The sequence below is a fragment of the Mauremys reevesii genome, linkage group 5 (genome assembly GCF_016161935.1).
Source record: "Mauremys reevesii isolate NIE-2019 linkage group 5, ASM1616193v1, whole genome shotgun sequence".
Classification (NCBI taxonomy): domain Eukaryota; kingdom Metazoa; phylum Chordata; order Testudines; family Geoemydidae; genus Mauremys; species Mauremys reevesii.
The window spans coordinates 64,055,082-64,079,176 of record NC_052627.1 but is presented as its reverse complement, the minus strand read 5'-3'; the positions used below and the strand labels follow the sequence as shown (position 1 = coordinate 64,079,176).

General features: G+C 41.1%; 1 long non-coding RNA gene across 2 annotated transcripts in view; it reads right to left on the bottom strand.

Moving 5' to 3' along the window:
- Window positions 1-14,721, bottom strand: part of LOC120406626 — a 72,022-nt gene extending 57,301 nt beyond the window's left edge. For both annotated transcript variants that reach the window (XR_005599425.1, XR_005599426.1), the window contains exon 1: window positions 14,220-14,721. This is a non-coding gene — a long non-coding RNA (uncharacterized LOC120406626). The remainder of the gene's footprint in view (window positions 1-14,219) is intronic.
- Window positions 14,722-24,095: the final 9,374 nt, after the last annotated feature.

Genomic DNA, 24,095 nt, shown 5'->3' with positions numbered 1-24,095 from the left:
AAGGAGTTCAGAGAACAATATCCTAAACACACAAATACACACTTGTCCAGCTTACTAGGTGTCTACCCATCTTCCACATGTGAATCCTGAAAGGTTTAAGCTTTCTACAGAACGATGTGTGGGGTCTGGGTGAGAATCTTTTCCCTTAACTTGCAAACCAGTTCACTCTCTGCTTAAGCAGTATGTCTTTAAACCCTCCTCATTCTTTTCATTACCCCTCTTTGCTGATGCCAAGTCACTTTTTAAACTGTTAATAGCCCAGTACTCAATTTCCTAAAGAAAGGAAGTATTGTAATGGTGTCCCAGCTCCCAAAACACTGCCAGAACAGCATTCCAGTATAATCTGAGCCCTTTGATTTGTTAGCTTCCCAAACTGGCAGAAGAAGGTTTGCCACTTAAATGCAGGTTTCAGAGTAGCAGCCGAAGAAGTGGGCTGTAGCCCACGAAAGCTTATGCTCAGATAAATTTGTTAGTCTCTAAGGTGCCACAAGTTCTCCTGTTCTTTTTTCACTTAAATGCAGACATGATGTATGATTCTCAAAACAAATAGCTTTCCTATTGTCTTTCAAGGATGTGCTGGTATGTTTTATCTGGGAGCTACTGTCCTTTCCCCCTCCCCCAAGATAAACATGTAAAAGAATTCCACTTATCCAATGTAACTAAAGTCTCAAATTCAAACACAGTATTAATAAATAATGTACCAGCTCCATGTCAGACATAGCTGCAACATGCATTGGGGCTGTTGGTAGGTGGCACAGATTACCGCAGTCTTGGGGGATGGGGGGCAGTTCTCAGCCAAGCAGACTCAGGATTGTAGGAGCACAAAGGACATCTCTCATAGATTCCAAGCCAGAAGAGACCATTGTAATCATCCAGTCTGACCTCCTTGGTAAGTTGTTAATTAACCTCACTGTTAAAATGTGTGCCTTATTTCCAGTCTGAATTTGTTTAATTTCAATGTATAGCCATTGGTTCATGTTTCTCCATATATTGAGGAGTCCATCAAATATTAGTTCCCCATATAGGAAGTTACAGACTAATCAAGTCATCCCTTAAGCTTCTCTTTGTTAAGCTAAGTTGACTGAGCTCCTTGACTCCATCACTATAAGGCATGTCTTCTAATCCTTTAATCATTCTTGTGGCTCTTCTCTGAATCCGCTCCAATTTAATATCCTCCTTCTTGAATTGTTGGCACCAGAACTGGACACAGTGTTCTAGCAATGGTCACACTAGTGCCAAATACACCCATTAAAAACAAAAAAAACACACATGGTCTACTGCTTTTTGAGATTTCCCCTATTTATGCATTTAGCCCCTTTTGGCCACATCATTGCACTGGGAGCTCATGTTTAGTTGATTATTCACCTACAACCCCAAATCACTTTTAGAGTCACTGCTTCCCAGGATAGAGCCCCCCTCCCTCATCTAAGTATGGTCTACATTTTGGTCCTAGATGCATACATTTATATTTAGCCATATTGAAACAGTTTGCTTGTCCTCAGTTTATCAGGAGATAAATGGTTGTAAATGGCTCTGTTTATTTGGAAGCCTTCCTGTGTTTGTGTAAGCCAGCCCAGGAAGAATGGTGGAATCCATCCTAAACCTGGTGCTTTTCCATTTAGAAGGGGGTGGGGTGGGGGAATCCAGAGAGACAAAAGATTCCTGTCTTGTGCCAATGCTATAAAAGGAGGCTGCCAGTCATGAGGACACCCCTAGTTTCCACCTAAGATGTCTGCTGGAACTCACATGGACTGTACCTGGGGAAAAGGATTGGGCCCAGACTAGGAAGGAGTCTAGTCTGTGAAGAAGCTTATTGGAACATCTCTGAGGGTGAGATTTTACCTGTAAACAGTTTCTTAATGTATTAGGTTTAGACTTGCGTGTTTTGCTTTATTGTGCTTGGTAACTTACTTTGTTCTGTCTGATATTACTTGAAACCACTAAAATCACTTGTTTATTAATTAACCCAGAGGAAATCATTAATATCTGAATGAGCAAACAGCTGTGCATCTCCTTCTATATCAGTGTTACATAGCATGGACAATTTATGTGTTTATCCTCTATAAGCTTTATAAAGAGTAAAACTGATTTATTTGAGGTTTGGATCCCATTGGGAACTGGGTGTCTGGGTGCTAGAGATGGGTGACCTCCTGAGCAGATTTTGATAAAGTCTGGAGCTTTGAGGGCACGGACCAGACCTGAGTCTGTGTTGCAGCAGGCTAGCATGTCTGGTTCAACCAGGCAGGGTTCTGGAAGTCCCAAGCTGGCAGGGAAAATGGGCTCAGAGGTAACTTCAGGACGTCAGGTGACAGTCTCAAGGGGGTCACTGTGACCGAACCTGTCACACTATGCAGTTCTTTATCTGTCAAGATTAGTTCTAATATAGAATTTTGTCATATTGGATGCAACACTTTCTGATTTAGGAAATTGTCATCTTAAGAATATTTAGAAGTTCCAACAATGTTTTAGTACTGGCAGCATGAGACCTTCAGCATGTCACTCAAATTGAAGTCTCTCATGATCGTGCAACTTTTTTTTCCGGGGGGCGGGGGTTATATATTACACATTGATAGATTCCCTAGTGTGATTTGGTGGTTTGTAGCAGATATAAACTAATACCCCATCTTGTGCTTTATCTGTTAGGACAGTATTTCCCAAATTTGGGATGCCGCTTGTGTAGGGAAAACCCCTGGTGGGCCAGGCCAGTTTGTGTACCTGCCGCATCCGCAGGTCCGGCTGATCACGGCTCCCACTGGCCACGGTTTGCTGCTCCAGGCCAATGGGAGCTGCTGGAAGCAGCGCGGGCCGAGGGAGGTGCCGGCCGCTGCTTCCAGCGGCTCCCATTGGCCTGGAGCAGCGAACCATGGCCAGTGGGAGCCACGATCAACCAGACCTGCGGACGCTGCAGGTACACAAACTGGTCTGGCCCACCAAGGGCTTTCCCAAGCGGCGTCCCAAGTTTGGGAAACACTGTTAGGACATAAATGCTTCCTTATGAATCAAAGATCCCTTTGTACCCCACTCCACAGAGGACTTCACCCACTGCTGAGGATCTGGCCCATAATATTTAATTAGAAAGCAAGAAGTTCTACCTAGGATTCCAGTGATCTTTACCTGGTGATATAACTCATGTAATGGAAAGTAACAATACAAATGCATTACATTTATGTGGAAAATAACTCCATTAATTAAAAAATAGAGGGAGTTTAACAAAACTGATGACTTCCTTTCAGCTTCCTAAGTTGCTTTTATCTTGAACTTTAAAACTCAATGAAGTATTCCATAATATTACTACAATTTAACTAGCTGCACTTAATGACTTCTTATAATTAAGTTAATACCTAAATTAGGTTTTGTACTTCAGTAAGACAAAAAAAATTATATATAAAGAGTATTAAACTAAAAATGACAGCTTGTGTATACACATGTATGTACACACAGTGGAAATGTAACATGTCCCTAAGAACTGGCTGACCATAACAGGTCTGGAATGGGGAGCAAGGAACCACCTTCCCCTCTTTCTGGCCTTGCATGGACTGCATGAGGACCACACAGAGTTGCACCCCCTGCACTAAATTACTCCCTGATGATGCTCCAAAGTGGATGGAGTGGGGCAGAGAATATGTGGAGCTGTGGCTCAGCTGACTAGCTGTGCAGGGAGAAGATGCTTCACTTTTTGTGCATTGCCATCTGCACTGGTGAACTTTGAGGAATTCCTTCCCAGATGGTATAGTCTCAGTCTGAGTGAACTACACAGCAGTATATCTCCATGGTTTCTGACTTGAATGTTCATGTGCACACTCTTCACATTTCACAAGCCCTTTTATCTGAAGGGGCACATTATGGCAAAAGCAGGAAAAAAGATGGATTCCGCTAATGTCCTGAGAAACAGACTGTATATGTTTGTGCTCATTTCCCTTATATGGATTTATTATTATTTCAAAGACACTGCAAATCAAGGGCCTAATCCTGCAAGGTGCTGAGCACTCCCCATTCTCATTAAAGTCAGCCAAATTCTGCTCTGTTAAGCCACCGATAATAGGAGCAACTGCACTGAAGTAACAAATAAACAAACTAGTAAGTCATTTTGTCTCAGATTTACAGCAGAACTTGACCTAAGGGGACAGTTGAGGGCACTCAGCATCATGTAGGAATGGAGCTAAAGTTTGGTCATTTCTATGGCTGAAGAAAGTAGACAAAAACATATGCTGGTACTTATGTACTAAATGTCACTTTCCTTTTAAAGCTCTTTTTACTGTAAGGTTGCTACAGCTTGTTTCCCCATGGTAACCATAAAAATTTAATTTCTACTCTAAATATTTAAATCCCAATCAGACCTGTTAACATTTTACCAAACAAACACAAAGGAGTCATGTGATTACTTTGCATTAATCCAGGCACCACAGGGAGATTTATCTACTGTAACTGTTTGGATTTAGGGATAGAGATTTCTTAGCAGTTTTAAATGTAATGTATTCTGAGATAATCTATTTGTTCCAAGAAAAACTAGTTACAACACATTAGTAAACTGTCAGGTACTGGAATGTAATTTCCTGCATATTTTTACACTGTAAATTAAAGCATTAAAGAATTGCCATATCAGGGAGTTAGCAAGTTTTTTAAATGTTTGCAGTGTTTAGGCTGACATGATGTAAAGTTATCAGCACTAAAATTCCACTAAATTATTTGTTTTTTTTAATTGATTTAAAAAGGTATCCCTACCTAATCATCAGAAGTCAGCATTTTCTGAGAACTACCACATAGTAGTAACTTAGAGGTGATTATTCAAATTAGATTGTATGCTCTGTGGGGCTGGGACTGTCTATTTGTTCTTTCTTTGAACAACACCAAGTACAAAGGTGTCCTGTTCTAGGACTTGGACTCCTAGATGCCAGGATAAATAAATAGAAATATATTTCAGTAGTGCTCAGAGGCTCCAATGAGTTTAAAAGCAAAAATTTATGAAAACATGATCCCTAAATTTAATTGGCACAAGGTGCAACCAATTATTAGGGAAAAAAGGGGGGAGGGGGAAGAAGCAGAGGATAACGTTAATAAGATCAGTTATATATGTTTCCTATTGCATAAATTGATGATTCCAAATCATTACAAAGTTTTCTGTTGTTGCTTTTTTATATTAAAGGTGCCTGTTAACTTTGTAAGCACAGTAGATGAATAATGAAACAGGTCTGGTGCTAATTGCTGAACTGTGATATTTCAAATTATTTTTCATAGAAAATTTGCACAGTTCAGTATTTATGGATTCCTAGTTTTCCATGTTTTATTATTAAATTTGTTGAAAAAACTAAATACTAAACACTTCAGTAAGTGTCTTAATGTTGATCTCAGAACAGTTCTATACCAGAAAAACTCCATTGACTGTGAGTGACTCATGCCTTATTGTAACTGTTCTATTGATTTTAAAAAAGTAGAAAATATTTTTAGCAATATTGACTTGAGAAAATGAGGCAAAATAGAAAAAACTAAAATGTCATTTTGCACAGTTTTTGAATCCTCCTATCAGCAGAAATTAGATTTGTTTGAGAAAATAAAAATCCTGATTTTTTTTCCTTCTTTTTTAAAAAAATTGGACTTATGCCTCAGATTTACAAGAAAGAATTTCCACAGGCTAATCTCCCTACCTCCCAGGGAGAAAATAGTTACAGGAAATGAAAACATTCTTCCAACAATCTCATAGTTGTAGCCAGAGGCACATATTGGGCAACAGGAATGCAATATTTTCTGTTAGAACAAATAAAACTTATTATGTGTGTAAAGCTGTTAAAGAAGCGTGATGTATTCTTTTAACATGCACAATGTATTCCTTTTATTAATGAACATAAGAATTGTGAATAAGACAATTTGATCTACAACACAGGAAATGCAAGTCTTCTGAACCTACAGTATGACGTTAAAAGTGATGGTTAACACATTTGTGTTATCTGTGGTATTCTCCCCACCACAATATGACCGTAAACTTTTCTCCTGTGGTAAAATACGCATGGTGGATTCTGTGCGGCGCTTGACAGCCCAGAAGGGTGGGGAGGGTTTGGCTAAAGTGACTAAGATACCTTTGTGTCATCCTGGTGTTCTCCAGAGCCTGAATTGCCCCTCTACCCCAGCATAATTTAGACAGACCTGAGGTAGGGGGTGTCTAAATTATGGCATCCTCTCTGGGCTGCCTTAGAGGCCACACCACTGCCTGGATACTCTGTGGCCCTGGACAGGAGGCAGTGCTGCCTCCTACACACCTCCCCCACATGCCAGGGCTTCCAAGGGGTTATTGGAAGGCAGCCTTATGGCTGACACTTGCAGTGCCTGTGTCAAGAAAATATTCCCCCAGATGTAATCAGGACTTTGAGCCTCTCTGGCCCTTGTATTGAACATAAAGGGGCCAGAGCACCTCCAGGTTTCAATTATACCTGACTGTACATTTCCTCCTCTAATAGCTGCATCTCCGATTTGCATTTTTGGAAAAAAGTCATCAAGCTCATTTTTAAACTGAGGAACTGTGCTTCTATTGCTGAATTAGCAGCACAGTACATATTCCAACCATCTTTTCTATAAAGAAATTTCTACCTAAATTGCTTGTACAGGAGACTTTCCTCAATCTAAGTCCATGATCTCATGTTTTTAAATGAGTAACTATCAGCTTATCAGTCCTTTCCTTTATGTACATTATATACATAATGTAACTTACATCTTTGAAATCCCCTTCAGTCTCCTCTTTACTGAGCCATAATAGTCATCATCATCATCTTATATATGCATTTTCCTTCAAGATCTGGATCATTTTGGATTCAAATGGCATTGTAGAATGTATCTAAGCATTGTATTTTACTTGAATTAAAAATAAACCTATTTTTTCCAGAGGGAAAATTATGGCCTTGGAATTCAGTACTGCAACAAGTGAATTACCATCATGCATTCATTAAACCCTTAACTGAAGGCTTGTGAACTCCTGGGCATCCTGTGATGTGAAAGTATTACCAGCAGGAGTTTTTATAACAATGATATAGATGGACAAGAGGGTGTTAGATACTTCAAGGAAAGACCTGGCTACAAAAGTTTGAAACAGACATTGAAATAGTGGTACAGAGAAAAATCCTACTCATTTCCCCCCACAATGGAAAAGCAATGTAATATCTTAACTACAGCATCTGAAATGGCATTGGTGAAAGCATTAACAATCATGGGTAATGGAAGCCATGAGCCTCCTAAAGCTTGAGAGAGAGGGTGGGTAGAAGGTCAAGTAGACCAGAGACTGAGAGAGTCTTTACTCCCTAGGGGGCTCTACACAAGGGATTTCAAAGTGTAGAGTGGGTACTCTGAGCAGCTCATGGGGTCAGAAAGAACCAAGGATGCACGACTGCTGCCCTGCCTTCTCCACCCTATGAATCTCTGGTGGTTCATAAAGGGTTTTCATTGCAAACCAAAGGAGGTTCATGTGATAGAAATGGAAATAGAATCACTAATACATTTCTCTAACCTTCTCCTCCTGCATCCCTGAGCTGCTCCTGAATATACCACACACAAAAGAGACAGGTAACTCCCCACCTGGATCACTCAATTCCTGACACCACACATCCAATCATAGCTGGTATGGAGAGCATAGGGCAGAGAGGATATCAAGAGAAGCAATGGAGGATATAGGAAGAGAACTTAAGGCTTTCTTCATTTGCACTAGGACCTCCATTTGTCACTGGCTAGTCTCAGAATCAAGTAGCTTCGAAGATGGTACAAAAACAGGCACACCAAGGCCAGGTCAAAGGATTCGGTCCCATGACTTCTTCCATTATCCCTTAATGTAAGTCAGTGGCAGAATGGAAGTATTCACCTTTCAAAATATCGCAGAAGTTTTCTTCAGCTGTTACCCAGATCCATATAATTAATATACAATTTAGGTTTTATAGAACAGTAATGTATAGAATGCTATGGGGAAACTTCCCCTTAAACCCTCACCACTCCCCAAAGAAGATGCAGCCATGAATTATTTGGAAGATTGAACTTACATTTCATGACATTTCACAGATGCAATAAAAGTATTAAATACATTCTAGAATTCCCCAAGAGTACTTCTGCTAAAGCTGATGAGCTCAAGTGGTCATTTGCCTCCACTCCATGAAAAGAATTTCTAAAGCCACTTAATGAGTGAAAGAGTGAAAAGGAGCATGGAGAATACAGTCTGAGAAACAAGTGGAAATCCAGTGATACATGGAATGTATTCAGATGCCAGTGAGTCTGGTATGGTTGTGGAACTGTTAGGTTTTGTTTATTCTTTGAAGATAAAGTTTACATTTTGTTTCTTAATGGAAATATTACTTATTGTTAAGGGCAAGTTGAACAGGATTTACATCTGTTCCAGTTATTCATTGAAGAATGTAAGGACTTGCATATACAACAAGTGTGTCTGTAAGCCACAATTGTGTCATTTGAAAATGCAGTTTGCAGTAAAGTTTTGATAAAATTGATTGTGTCTTTCAAAAGTCAGGTTACCATACAACTGCATTTAACAGCAAACAGCATACAATATTTTTAGTATTCAAAAATATGTTAGATACTCCACAGTAATAAGTAAATACATGTTCCCTGCCCTTAAGTTCTTACAAGCAAAGGGCTAAAATGAGACCTCTCTCAGACCTTACCAAGGGGCTCATACAGCTTCACAACTCCAGGAGTGAACCAGAGAAAGAATTATGATGGAGCCATTGTTTCATCCCTGGATGCCTCATCTCTCCAGGAGCAGTTAATCCTCTACTGGGAAATAGTACTGGGGAGCAGCAGATTCTCTTCATTCTCTATCTCAAGGCTCTGGTCATTCTCTTTCCCTGCCCACACACTTCCTGCCTACCTGCTCAGAAGAGGGAGCAGCAGCCCCATGGAGTTTGTTCTGTGACCCTTGATATGGGTGACATCTGTAGGGGACTAGAGTGGGCACCTTACACATCCTTGTCTTCCTGTGTACAAGCAGGAATCAACAATGATCTTACTTAAAATTTAGAAATGACATCACTACTGAGGTTAGGAAAAACAAAACTACAGGAAAAGAAAGTTTACAATGATAGATCACAGTTGCTCTGTAAAGACGTGTGCATTTTAATTATTGTAAGTTTTTAAATATACTCAAAGTGCTGAAAATATACACAGTGTCCTTACAACAGGTAGACTGGCCATTCAGTAGCAGGATCCAATGACCTAAGAACTCCCAGTCTAAAAAGGCATGAGCAGTATGCTACAATGCTTGAAAAATATACAATACATACACGTTAGCTTTTAATAGGGCTCTACAGTAAGACAGCAAAACATTCTAGCTATAAGCTATCTCCATGGCCCTGGGATGCTCTGACTAATGCTCTTCAGCCAGGAAAGTCTGTTCTTTATTCAGAGGAGAAAGGATCTTCTTTTCAACAGCCATAGAATGTCAGCTGTCATAACTTCCTTACAACCTGATATCTATAAGAACTGGGCTAAAGAGAAATGATACAGGAGAATTGCTTGAATATGGGAGCAAATTCTTCCTGATTAAGTGAACTTCACTGACTGACATCTGACCTATGCCCCATTCCCCAGATTAGCCAATCAGAAGAAGACATTTTCTCCACCCCAGAGATTTTCAACTGAGGTGTGGAAGGATGGCTGCCTTCACTTTACCCTCCTCTCTATCATTGCTCATAGAGGCTCTATCACTACTGTTCTCCCTATTTTAGTGCTCCCTATTTTAAATATGTTAGGTGTTTCGCTTGAAGGGGGTATTTTCTCTTTTACTTCTTTTTAAAAACCCAGACAAGTCTGATCTTGAAGCTTTAACAAGTTGTAAAACTGCATAATTACATAAGTCCACTGGAAATCCAATGAAGCATATGGTATTTTGAAACGTATACAAGCTGCAAGACCTTTTCACTATCTAGTTCTTTATCAAAATAAAAAAAGTAAAAAAACCCACCCCACACAAACACACCCCTTCCCCAACAAGATGGTACACATGTTATGTTTGGGGCTTATCCATCTGCTTGTAGCTCAACTCTTGGGTGCTGGAATACTTCTCTCAACTTGCACACTCTGGGAGCAAACAGAGGGGAAAAAGGTTGGGGTAGGGGAGGGGGGAAGAGTTCACTGAGTATGAAACTCACTCTTCCTGGGCAGATATACAACTCTCAGGTACAGAGTGTTTCATTTTCATTGGCTTCCATGATGAACAAAAACTTTCTTCAGAACACATCAGTCATGTGCAGAATCAGCATCTTCTGGAACTGATTTATTCTGTACAAGCAAGTAGTCTTCTCAGACTTGGGCAGCCTGGAAATCCGTAGATATTTTCAGTAGCATTGATCCCATGGGTCATTAATGATTTTGTTTCAGTAGCCACATAGAAATCAGTCACCTCTGGGCAGAGACCATGTCATTATTCTCCATGTAAATTGTAGTTTGAGCAGGCATTGTCATCCCCCTGCTCCCTCCACCCTGGATTTCGCCAGAGCTTTGCTTAGCTGTCAGAGAGAAGAAGCTCCCTCTGTCCCTCTCCTGGGTTGTGGCTGGCAGGCAGCTCCATGATGCTGCCTCCTGGGTCATAGTGCCCATCATTGTTATCTTCTGTGTGCGCTGGGCCCCATTTCTGGATAACTGGTGAGGGGGCAGGGCAAGGAGGTGGTGGTGGGGAAGAGGCTGTACCAGAGTGGTAGGGGTGGGAAGCTTGCGCAGAACATGCATACACTATATCCAGCTCCAGCCGGAACTATTGCCCTCCCATGTGTAAGGAACAAATTCCCACACATTTGTAGGAAAAACAAAACAGCCCACTCTGGATACCAGTACTTTAAATTTTACAGTACCCTCCATCGAGGGGCTTCAGATTTATGATGCACTATGTTCAATAGTGTATTGAACTGTACTAAAAAAATCAAAGAAATCAATTTTTTCCTTTGATGTATTTTTCTGTACTAGGATACACAGGCAACCAAGTTCTTTCTTTATGTTCAGCCTAGTTCCAAAGGCCAACACATCTTTGTACTTTTAAGGGGTTGCAAAAGCACTGGAAGAAAATCAACACACAATGTTTTAGGTTTCTCCCTCCCCTCTCCATCAAGGATTTTAAATCCACTTCTTAGCAGGCTATGATAGAAAGACTGGATGAATAGGCTACAGGCAAATTATTTCCATTTTCTGGTTCTCTAGCAGTTCAATCCATCAAAAAAGTACCTCATATTTGATTTCTTTTGAGTTTCATTCCGAAAACTTAAAGCTAAATAAACCTGAAGTTAGTCCTCATTTTTCTGCCCCAACTCAGACTAATTTCTTTCCCGAGTGGAAAATGTTGGGCAAGAATGGAAGGTGTGTGATTCGAGAAGGGAATGAGAACACAGGTCAGTTCCTGCTGACGGTTATACATGTGTAGCCTTATTGACTTCAGGGAGAACACAAGAATTGATTGCACAAGAATTGATTTTGGTCCCTTCTGCTTTTTCATACCTGGTATAAGCAGAATCTCATCCACTTTCCTCCCCTAAACTCTGAGCACTTTAAGGGAAAAAAAGATAAGCAAGGTCTGCTTGATTTACACATGCAAATGAAAAAGGAAAATCTCCCTTCGTTCTACACCAGCCTTAAACAGACACCAGACTTGATGTAACAAAGGTGTCTCTACAGTAGCCTTGCTTGGGCAGGGCTTGGCTTTGCACAGTGCCATGTGGAGAGCTGAAGGTAGAAGCTCAAGGTTGAAAGAGGTGAGCAGGATGGGGAATGTTGCAGTGTTCATCCTCATACATATGAGCACTCCGATACCTAGGAGGAAAGAGGCCTAAGAGAAGGACAGCATAGCATCCCTCATGATACCTCTTTCTCAGAAGTATCTGTTTGAAGAATTGAGTGTAGTGAGAGTAGAATAAACTTGCTAATTTTACATAAATAAATATGTATGTAGATAAATGTTTGATGATTTCATAAGTTTTTTTGCAATATGCAACTCATACTTAGGCCCTTCCCTCCCATTAGCCTTAGGCCCCTAGTAACTTTAATCTGGCCCTGGTAAATAGTAATAGTAAAACTATAAACAATCATTAGTTAAAAAGCTTATTAAATATTTCCATTCAACAGCAGGTGCAAGAGGGAAAATAAATGAAAATAGCACATGGAGTTAAAATTCCAGGCACTGATTTTTTTTCTCCATATTGATGACTTAACTGATTGCAGAGGTCTACACACCATGACCACAAAACAAGATCACTTGATTATTTGTAATGGAAAACTGAACATAGCTACATCATAACCATATTTCAGATAATACAAAGAACAGAACATTAGCTCAAATTTTCACTATTCCATCAGAAACTGCCAGCTGACAGCAATCAATACAGGTTGGAAATAACTGAATTAACAATCCAGGAAAAAGTTAAATTGAACAAATGAACTGAAAGGGGGATAAATTCAGCTTTTAGGTGACTGTCATATAGAAGGGGCAAATTATGACCCAGCCAGGAACAAAGTACCTGAATCCCATAGTTTTAACAGAGATAGCAATGAAGGAGTTGTGAGTACACAAGTGTGCAATAAAGCAGCATCATGTATTCTCTCACACACACACACACACACATACACACACACACACACACCATGGTTTGAGTCTAATGCACTATGATGGTGAGAATCTCATTCTTTAGAAAAAATGACTGTATTTACTGAAAACTGTAAATCACAGAAAAATATGTAGCATATATTTGAATCACACCACCATACAAAGCAGGAGGTCTTCCAGAAAAAACAACTGCATGCAGGGGTGCTGGAACAATTTTTATACTGGTGGTGCTGAGAGCCATTTAACCGAAACTGTTAGCCCTGTATATAATAGAAACCACTTCAAGCCAGCACCCCCACTTCCAGCACTTATGGCAGTATAGTCACTTTAACAACCATCTTCTCCTCCTAGCAACCACATCTGGGTGCAGAGGTGAAACCCCTGGAGAAGCTTGCCTTTTGCTATTCAAGATATTAGGCAATTTCAGTTTCCCTCAGCATTCAAGCATATCAAGGACATTCTCCAATTACTCTTTTTGTTGCTTTCCTAATACACCAACCGCCAAATGTTTCATTTGTTGGTTTCTCTTTTAAGGATGACTGGTTGGCAAGACAAGTCTGTCTAGTATTATATTCAAGGCTAGGATATTGCAGTGCTGCTACAGTAAAAATGTATTTTATTGTTAAATGTGGTTTTGTCTCAAATCCTCCTTGGGACCTATGTTAACTTTGTTTTGTAATAAACCAATAATAATGGAGAAGAAACAAGTGGCCCAAGTACATGATCTAGCTGAACCAAATGATCTGTCCTAAGAGCAAACTTCACAATCTGCTGGCAAACCTTTTTGCCAAATAAAAGTGTCAATTCCTTGTTAATAACACACCTGATCCCCAATCCGGTGAATTCAATGGACAGACTGCCGCTGATTTCAGTGGGCATTGACACAGGCCCATTAGGAACAAGTATAGGCACATTAAGGATGGCAAAATTATTTTGTATGAATTAAAAACAAAACCAGGACTATAGCCCAAAAAAACTGGCCAAACAGGTGTTGGCTGTATTCTCTGACCCATGGGAAAGAAGAGGAACTCACAAAAGCACCACTTGTTGAAAGATTTTCTGGCCATTTTTGGCTCTGGTTGTTCAGATAAGAATTGAAATCTGAATCTGAGAAGGTCCTGGGTCATAACACTGGATTACAGACCACCTAAAAACACTACAAGATAACCCTACTCTGAAACCTACATAGATAAAGATAAAGGAAGTTCAAATCTGCTTTGGAGCTTTCCAGCTCACATCTGTTTCCACAAGTGATTATGAACTGAACCAACATTTTTAATGACCGTCCCCTCCCAAAACAAACACATACCTGAGAAAGTTCAAATTCAGACCTGGATCTAGATGTACACTCAATTTCATATCTGATGATAACTGAATCTCTGAATCAGAAGGTTGCATATCATTAACTATAGGTAGGACTGGCAACACTGATATTACTCAGCTTGCCCATCACTTCCCATTATAAGACCCTGTTTTCAGTTGCTTATAACTGTACCAGATTTTAACTATTTAGGCTGAATTTTCCACACAGGGTGTCTGCCTCTAGGTAATTTATTTTTTTAAATTTGTAGCCAAAAAAATTCAGTTGTTTCCAGAAATTAGGCTAGGGAAAAATACATTGTTTTGCCCACTGTGATGGTGCTCTACTCACCACTAGACAGCACTTCCTCCTGGCAGTTTTGCGGATTAGTTCTGCACGTCAGACACCTCTCCTGCAGGTGCACTCCACCTCTCTCCCACTCTGCAGCCCCTCTTTCATTCCAAGAGCTGATGCAACCTCTTCATGACTCAGCCATTTCCCCTTCCAGGGTTGTCTTTCAGAGTCCCTGTCCCCAAGCAGCATCAGGCAGCCCTCAAGCCTGCTGCCCTGGCCCTATCACTCCAGCAGTGACTCTGGCAGTCTTCCTGTTCACTGCCCGTAACACCACCACACTGCAGTGATTGGTAAGGAAACCCAGGTCCACCCTCTACTCTGGGTCCAGGACCCTGTAGTGAACAATGAATGTCTGCATCACCACCAACCTTACTGCTTTTACCCCAGGATGCCTTCCTACCAGGCTTGTTCTCTCTTAGCTCAGGGAAAGGGACTATTGACTTCCTCCCTACTGCTTTCTCCACACTAATTCCAGCCTCCTGGTTTAGAGAAGCCCTGCCTGTTCTCTCACTGGTGAGCTTCCTTTTAATTAGCTTCCACCAAACAGCCTAAGTCTCCAGCCTTTGCAGCCTAATTGGCTGACTGGACCCTCTTGTCAGCTCTTGCAGCACCAGTGTGTGGAGTACACCCCATCACGCCCACATTAAAAAATTCTGAACACATTTTATTTGAAAAGCTGTAGCAACCCTATACTTTGGAATAGGGACTTTAAATTCACAGGGATGTGCCTTCTCTGTGAAAATCTGCCCAGATTTGGTGAAATTATAAGACTTTGAAAACATCAGTTTGCACATGCTCAGTAGAAACTTCCTAGATTTGAGCAGCTAAATTCCTCAAAGATTCCACCAGCAGTGAGCAGGACTTTTCCTGCAATTGAACTCTGGGCTGGGCTCTGCCTGATCCAGTGAAGGGACTTGAATGTGGGTTTTCTACTTCCCAGGAGTGTGTCCTAAACACCAGGCTATAAAGTCTAAGTCTCTCTCTCTTTCTCTCTCACAATCTCTGTTGTAAGAAAGTTCCACTTTGTAAAAATAATTAAATACTAATGCAATCAGAGAGATTAGCTCTGTATCCTGCTGGTTGGGACACTCATCTGGAAACTGGTCTTCCATACCCTAGTCCTTACTCAAAATCAGACAGAGCAGAGACCTGAATCTGAATCTCTCACATCTCAGATGAGGGTCCCAACCACTGGGTTAGGTCAGACTCCTATGTTTTAAGCATAAATTGTATCCTGGGCCTGAGAAACCTTTCTGAACAGTGTTTCTGAAACAGATATGTTTTGGTTTGGACAAATCAGAATTTTCTGATGGAAAAGTGTTTTGCTGAAAATTCCCAACCAGCTCTAACTAGTAACACCCAGGAACTCCTGGAGAAGCCAGACCCATGAGAATTGGGGGTGGGGGAGGAGGACTGGACTGTGCCAAGTGAAGTCCCTTCCCACAGCAGCTTAGCCCTTTGTCCCCATGGCTCATATGCCCACCTGGGGCACCAGATAAAGCAGCAGTTACCCAAGGGGTGGAAATGAAAGAGCTGGGTTGGGCTTCCCCCAGCCAAATTCTGGGCCCAATGCAGAATACCAGCAACCCATCCCCCCTTTTTGAATAATAGATTTTTCCAGCTATTATAGTTTAGTCCTGTAGCTCAAGTAGAAGTCTTCTAGCATAACATTGAAGATTCAGAGTTCTACCCCTGCTAATAACACAGGATAGGGGGTTATTACACTTGTCTAAAATAGATTTTTTTAAAAAACTCTTTTCTTAAAGCAGCAAAGAATCCTGTGGCACCTTATAGACTAACAGATATAAGGTGCCACAGGATTCTTTGCTGCTTCTACAGAACCAGACTAACACGGCTACCCCTCTGATACTCTTTTCTTAAAAAAAAACCCACCAAGAAATGACATACAAAAAAAACTGTGATAAATGAAGGTTATTTAAGTTGCAAGGTGAAAACCACAAAAGTTAGGAAATGATAGATTTACAATTGCTCATGCCACCTTAGTTCTGTGCTGTTGTGCGTATGCATTCTGATGCAGTCTTTAACTATATGATCACATAATATTTTTCCCCACTGAGCCCATCTCATTCAGTACACAGGGAACTAAAGTTGTACGGGCAACCACAAGTCTGACAGCTCCAAACTTTCAAATGCTTCCTAAATAACTTATTTTTGGATGGAGGATGGTTAATGCTTTTTTTATTATTTAGTTTCTAATTTATTCTAGGTCAATTTATTTATACTTCCATTGTCAATGACAGAATTCCTGCACTATCACATTTTTAGAAATTACATTCAGGATAAAGTTCTATTTGGCTTTTCAGTAAGCAAGCAACCATGAGTCTAGGAGTCTCTGGAACAAATTATCTTAATGTATTTTTTTCCTAATGCCTTTTGAGCAGTGCCTGAGATTATATATTGCATATAATACAGAATAATCAGTAGGGTATTTGTGCCCCCTGAAACATCTTTCCTTTCTGAAAACCAGAGCTTTATTGTATTTTACAATTCATCAAGGGGGATTCATGAGAATTGCTGCCTGTGTAAAAATTCTCAAGCAAACTGCTTTATGCAGTTTCAGCCAGAACTGAAGCACTGACTCTTTGCACTTGTTTCCAAATACTCGACATGGTATTTTTTAATTCTGATTCTTATAAATATGCTCAGCAGGTAGGAAATCAAAACTATAACAATAAAACAGTTTCAATATGTCAGTGTTGTCATACTCTTCCAAGAACAACAATGGGGATATTCAGCAGAAAATTGTGTTATTATTAAGGTATTATGGATATGGTCATTAAAAGATGCAGAGGATTTGTGTTTGAGCAACACCATGAAAACACTGTTGACAGTTTTCATCTTTCTAGGAAAAATGATACATGTACTACCCAACAGCTTGCCCACAGGGGCATCATTAAAAGCATTTACTATGAGAAATCAAGATAACATTTCTTTTCCAGCAAAATGTAGCCGAAAGCTGTCAAATGTTGGTATGTTCCTGTGCATAATGAGCTGCTGCTCTTGCTATATTGTTCTGACTGATGCAGGGATTGTAAGTTATTCTTTAGACATGTACTCTTACATTTGTCATTTGCATGTTCTTTGGAAATGTTGTTTTGAACGTTTATTATGTCTATAACCTAAGCTCCCTAAGCTGTTCATCCCCTGCTCATCACCTGATGGAAATAAAGAGTCTGCATGAAAGCAGCAGAAGGAGCTTCTCTGCAAACACAGAGACTCTCTCAGCTGTAGCATCAAATTGAGTTAGCTGTTTGCTTTATCTTTTCTATTTTTCCAATAGCTTATAGACTTTATGACTTAGTCACTTTTAATCTTGTTTGGGCTTGCCAGTTGTAATTTTCCACCCACAGGCAATGTATCATTTGTATGTTTTAAAATGTCAGAAAGCAGTTTCTCCTCCCAAAAGCCAAATTTTTCAAAAGCAGCCCCTGAGTTTAACACATCTTTGGCGTGATTTTCTGAGATGCTGAGCACCCACACGTCCAATTAAAATCCATGGAAACTGAGTGCTCGGCACTTCTGAAAAACTGGCATATACATTTGTGCAGCCACTTTTGAAAATGTGACTATTAGTGTTCCTGGCCTAATCCAAAACCTTGTTAGAACTAATAGGAGTCATTCCCTTTACTTCACTGGGCTTTGGGTCAGGCCGTCAATGAGAGAAGCATACACTTCCCCAGGGAGCGTCAAACCTTCAAAACTAAGCTAAATTAGGATCTATACTTTACACCAGGGGTTCTCAAACTTCATTGCACCACAACCGCCTTCTGACAACAAATATTATTACAAGACTCCAGGGGGGCTGGGGAGCAAAGCCTGAGCCAACTAGAGCTCTGCCTCCCGCGGGGTGCCAAAGCCAAAGCCCAAGGGCTTCAGCCCCAAGTAGGGGGCCTATAACCAGTGATGAGCTGGAGCCAGTTCACAATGGTTCACGTGAACCGGTTGTTAAATTTAGAAGCTGGTTTAGAACCAGTTGTTAAAGGGGAGGGGAACTGGGACAGGGAAGTTTTTCTGTCATTACACTGGCCCACGGGCCACATCTGGCGCACCTGAGCTTCCAGCTGGGGAGGCTTCCTTAGCCCGTCCCCTGCCTTCCCTCCTCTCGCAGCACTCTGGACCACTCCTGGACAGCTCTGCAGTTTCTGCCGCTTTGAGCGGCATGGTAAGGGGGTGGGGCTGCGAGCTACAGTGGGCCACACAGCATCCATACATGCTGCTCTGAGCAGCATGGTAAGGGGGCCGGGCTGGGAGGAGGAGTTGGATAAGAGGCAGAGAGTGGTGGGAGGGGGCGGAGGTTCTGGGGGGTGGTCAGGGGACGGGGAACGGGGAAGGGTTGGGGTAGGCGTGGGAGTTCTGGAGGTCTGTCGGGGTGGTGGTGGATGGGGTTGGGGCAGTCAAGGGACAGGGAGCAGGGCGAGTTGGGTACAGGGTGGGGTCTTGGGGGGAAGTTAGGGTGGGGGAGTCTCGGGAGGGGGTGGTCAGGAGACAAGGAGCAGGGGGGGTTGATGGGTTGCGGGTTCTGAGGGGGGCAGTCAGAGGCAGAACATGGGTGGGGGTCAGATGGGGGGAAATAGGCTGTTTTGGGAGGCACGTGGGGCTTGTACTCACTGAGCAGTTCCCCACAGGTTCTTCGGCGGCACTTCGGTGGCGGGTCTTTCACTTGCTCCGCGTCTTCGGCTGCACTGAAGTACCCACTGCCGACATGCCGACGAAGACCCGGAGCGAGTGAAGGACTCACCGCTGAAGAACTGGTAGGGAACTGGTTCCTAAGATTTTGACAGTGCATCGCTGCCTATAACCTGAGCCCCACCACCCAGGGCTAAAGCCTCAAGGCCTGGGCTTCAGCCCTGGACCCCAGCAAGTCTAAGCTAGCCCTGGCAACCCCATTAAATTGGGGTGCCAACCCACTTTGGGGTCCCGACCCACAGTTTGATAACTGCTGCTTTACACACAAGTTTTGGTTCTCAGTTTCCATGTTTTGTGTGTACCAGCCAGGACAGTGATGATCAGATGGGAACCTACAGCACTGCACAGTCCAGCTTACCTGAGAGCAGCTTTTTACCCTGCTCCAGCACTACCAGACCAGTTGATAAATGTCCTGAAATAGCAGTCAGCTTTCACTGTCGGCAGAGGCCACCCTCATTTGGGGCTTAAAAACCCATAACAATTTTCTAACCTTAATCGATTATTTTTATTATTTCCATGCCTGCAACTTTATAATGAGAAATAAAATACAGAAATTCAGGCTTTAGATTCCCAAGCCACCAAAAATGGCATTATGGTAACAATAAAGGCCAAGGTTAGGCTGCCTCTTCTGCATATGTATAAGCTTATAAAGAGGCACTCAGGAAGTACAGAACCTCAATCCCTTAAAACCCATAGTCAATTCTCGTTTGCATGCCCCTGACCTAGTCTTACCAAGATTAATCTGCCAGGGGATGTACATGAGGCCACTGTCAAGTCTATATTAATGCTGCTTTTGCTTCTGGTAAAGAAAAGCTAGCTCTTTTTGTAGCATTAGTGTATGCCTTCCTTTCCATCTGTCCCCCCATCCCCCAGAATTGATATAGCCTGAGTTTGGCCCCAAGAGCTGTATTTTTTAAGCGTCTATGCTTGGTCACTTTTAACACCTTCTTTGTTATCTTCTTAATCTGTTCACATCTAGCTTCCACTGCAGCCTATTTGCAGAAGTAGATGGTTTCCTGCAGCCACATTCAAATGTCATTGTTCAATGTATGGTGAAATGTGAGGTACATGCCAGCACTGGAAGTTGATTTTGCTCAATATTTATGTTAGGCAGCTCTGAACCAGCCAAAAAATTCTTGCCACTCTCAGTTGCTAATCATTTTTAAAGTATAATTGTAAAAGTTGCCAGAGAAAAACTAGGTCCTCACCTTACGGAAGCTGTGTGCATTTAATTAAAAAGAAAATTTAGAGAACTACAGAATGTACAAAGTATTTTGTAGAAATACCCTCTATAACCTCCCTTTTCTCCTTCAAAGAATCTGCATTAGCCAGACCCATTCTACTGGCCAGAGTGTGAGCGTTTTGAATCCCATCAATTTGCTTTATGGTCAGCTGGAGGGAGGTCAAGGAGTGATGCAAAATGCTTTGGCAGTACTCCCAGCTGCCCATGCTAGGCCAAAAAGAGTCTTACTGAATGCAAAATGAAAGGAAAAAAATTGCTACCACAGGAAAGCACAAAAAAAAAATATGCATTTATCAAGTACAGGAAAACTGGAAATGTGTCACACTGCGCTGATCAGTACAGAAGCATAAAACAATGGTCTATAGTCAGTTAATACAAACACTGCCTTTAGTGGTGTAATATTGTTGTACTTGTTCTGTAAATGAAACACTCACAATAAAGAAGAGCTCGTCATGGCTGCTTTAGAAATACATAAGAGACCACACTACAGCTGGCTGAAATTTTTCAAACAATTTTTTTCTGTGAAAAAGTAACCTTTTGTCAAAACTGAAAATTTTGGCAAAAATTGTTAGGTTTTTTAAAATGTATATATTTTATTGATAAAATCAGAAAAGTGCTTTTTTTATTTTTTTCCTTCTCCCCCCTCCACCTCTTTTTTTTTTTTAGAGGCATAGAGAAAGAAATCCCAAAATAGCCAAAACATTTTTGAAAATGAAAAATGTTCAATAAAATATTTGCACAAATATTTAATAATGAAAACTCATTCCTTTTTGAAACCTAAGGAATATGAACTTAGAAAAAAAATCACACTTTTCCTCCCTTTTCTGACTAGCTCCAGACTACATTTTGTAGACATGTGTCCTCCTATTTGGAAAGGGAGACAGGTGTTTTTAAAAACCTAAAGGTTTGTAAGTGGTTGTGAACTACATAGCAAGGCCAAAAAGGGATTATAAATACTAGAGTTAAGCAAGTATTACAGAACTATCTCTGAATATTACTTGATTAGTGTATTCCCATGGGTCATTCTAAACTCCTTCCCCCCCATTTTGTGTTTGATTCCTGTGAACATTTATATGATTGAGTTTTACTAGCACAAATGTTCACAGAAAATTTATTGCAAAGCTGCATATGAATTTGTGGAAGTTAAATTTTAAATTCTCTCATGCATGATTTCATGCTGGAAGAGCTTTGGGGAAGAGGAGGTACTCTAAACAAATAGCAAATTGCATCCTCCTCTAGGCAGGTGCAACTCGGCTGGCTGACACTTAGGTGGCGGGGGAAAGGAGTGGAGTAAGTCTTCATCCTCTCCCTGTCCTGCCTGTCCACTTACAACTCACCTGTACTGCATGGGAGTAGTAACTCTGTAGAGGCTGCTCTACCATGCATGCTGCGTGCTATAGGATGCCTAGACCATTTAGAAGAATATGGGGTGCTTTTGGTCACTTTATCTCCCTGCACTCATGTGTAAGGCAAGCAGTGATGTTGCTCTTAAATGGCAAACCAAAAAATATCCAGAGAGACTTGTTCAGATTTAGTCCATGGAATTAGAAATTTCATCCCAAAATTGTAAAATAATTTCAAATAATAAATAAATGTGAGGAAAGCAGAATCTATCCTGGAGATAGCAGAAAAGAAGTTATATTCCTTGGACAAATTATTGTGTGAATTATTCTTTTAGCTCTTAAAGATAAACTACTTATGGAAAATCTGTTTATCAGTGTTGGAAAAAGATCCTCATTTTCTTTATGTCATTAAAGTATGCACTCAGAATAATGCAAGTAACATCCATACGCGCAGATGAAAAAAAGGAATTTTTCACATCCAGGTCCACAGATGCTGTGGAGGATCTCTAGGCTGCTGTAGCTTAAGGAATCAGATTTATCAATCATGGGCTTGGTGCTAAAATCTGACCCCTAATGAGCCTACCAGTTCTGTTACACCTACTGTACGGTATCCCAGAACCAGAAATATCTTTAAAGAGCATGAATTCTCCAAGGCTGGGATTTTCATAGGGGCCTAAGTCCCTTAGGTGCTCAACTGCCATTGAATTTTAATGGGAATTAGGACCTTTTGAAAGTCTCAGCCCAAATCTTTAAGAAATTAAAAATATCCTTTCCATTCAGTATAAATTGATTTCTCTCTAGGTTCTTTTCTATTATGGGATTTGGAGCCTCTAAATTGCTGAAGGAATCTGTTCTTTTGTTTGGTTGGGTTAATTTCCCAACAATGAGAGAGACACTTCAGTTGTCTTTTCTTTCTGCAGCACAGCACTGGGCAAAACACAGAAGCACTGAACACTAAAGTAAAGGCAATGGAGTTCAGTAAGGTGACCACTTTCCATACACCAATACATGGATTTGTGCCTCTTATTCTCTTGAGAGAGCACCATGTGCTCAACACAAAAATCATCCAGAGGGGGCTCTCCTGTCTTCCTGATCCAACACCAGAGCCTGGCTCTCAAACAGAAAAGCATCCTGCAAAGGAGTATTTTCCCCTTCTCCATCATATCAAATATAAGCTACTTGTATTCAATTCAAGGACCTTCATGTTCTCTTCAGTCTTGTACCATGGCTCCAATAATCCACCAGTAATACACACTCCAATTCCATTCTTCATTCTGAAAAGCCAATGGAAATGCCTCAGGTTCTGGGACACTTCTGGATCACCAAATGTTTCACCACACCCTATGGCATTCATCCTCTATTTCTAAGGGAGCTCATCCTTCCCTTTTGGTGCTGTCCTGGACAGAGAAACTTCTTAAGTCTTGCTGTCCCAAATCAAAGTCCAAGAAAACAGCTGACTGAGCAGGAAGTCAATAAAACAATCATAGTGGAGATACAATCATTTGTCCAGAACCCAGGCAAGAGGGAAAACAAGCACTGAATCTTCTCTAATCATACGGTAATACATTTTTTATATTAGGGTTTCAGTGAGATCAAGTGAAAATATGAAAGAAAAAGCCTCAGAAAAATCTAATACCCTGTTTTTTATCCTGGCACCTAATACAACCTTACTGGAAATCTAAAGAAATCCATTTACTATTTAAAAAATGTAAAACCAAAGTTTAAAGTCAGGAATCATTATTCAATTCCTTATGCCATCCTGTGATATTACATGAAAAGTCTGAGGGCAGCCTCAGATTTTGGATCAGATCTTTAGCTGAAGTAAATTGATGTACCTCCACAATCTTTAATGGAGCTACACTGATTTACACCATTTGAGGAACAGGCCCTTTATGGAGCTATCTGCAAAAAGTGTATATATGATCTTAAACCTTTCAGCAAAATCCAAGAGCAAGTGACAAAAAATGTTAACTGTATTTTTTTCCATTTCACTTTCCCATTTCACATTTTTCCATGCTTTTACTTTATATCTATAATGATAATGAATAAGACATTTTGCTAGAGATTTCTACTTGAAGCAAACAGTAGAAATACACTGCCCTGGAGATGAAAATTTGGAATGGCACTAATCTGATCTCTTGGTGCCACTCGTTGGAGACTAAAACTCAGTCCATGGGCCAGACTGTGACAGCTTTTAATATGGGTGCATGGGGAAATGGAAAAGGGGAAGACAACACACACACTTATACTGCCCACACAAGCACCTGTCACAAATACAGTCTTTGTATCAAGGGAGTACCAAGGGGCAGGAAGAAGATAGAACCATAGCCACACCTCCCTCTACACTGATCAAACTGATGAGCAGTGTGGCGGGGTGATGACTCACTGGAGCAGCACCTCCTGCTGGTTGTCTCAGGAATTAGCTCTCCAGCCTCCAGAGCACCCTCTGCAGGCCAGTGTCCCGCTTGCCACTGGGCTCGAGTCTGTCCTGGACCCCAGTGCCTCTTTCAGGCCAGGGTGCTGCCCCCTAGCAGCACCCCCACATATCTGGGTCTCCCCTCCCCAGGGAACCCCCACCCT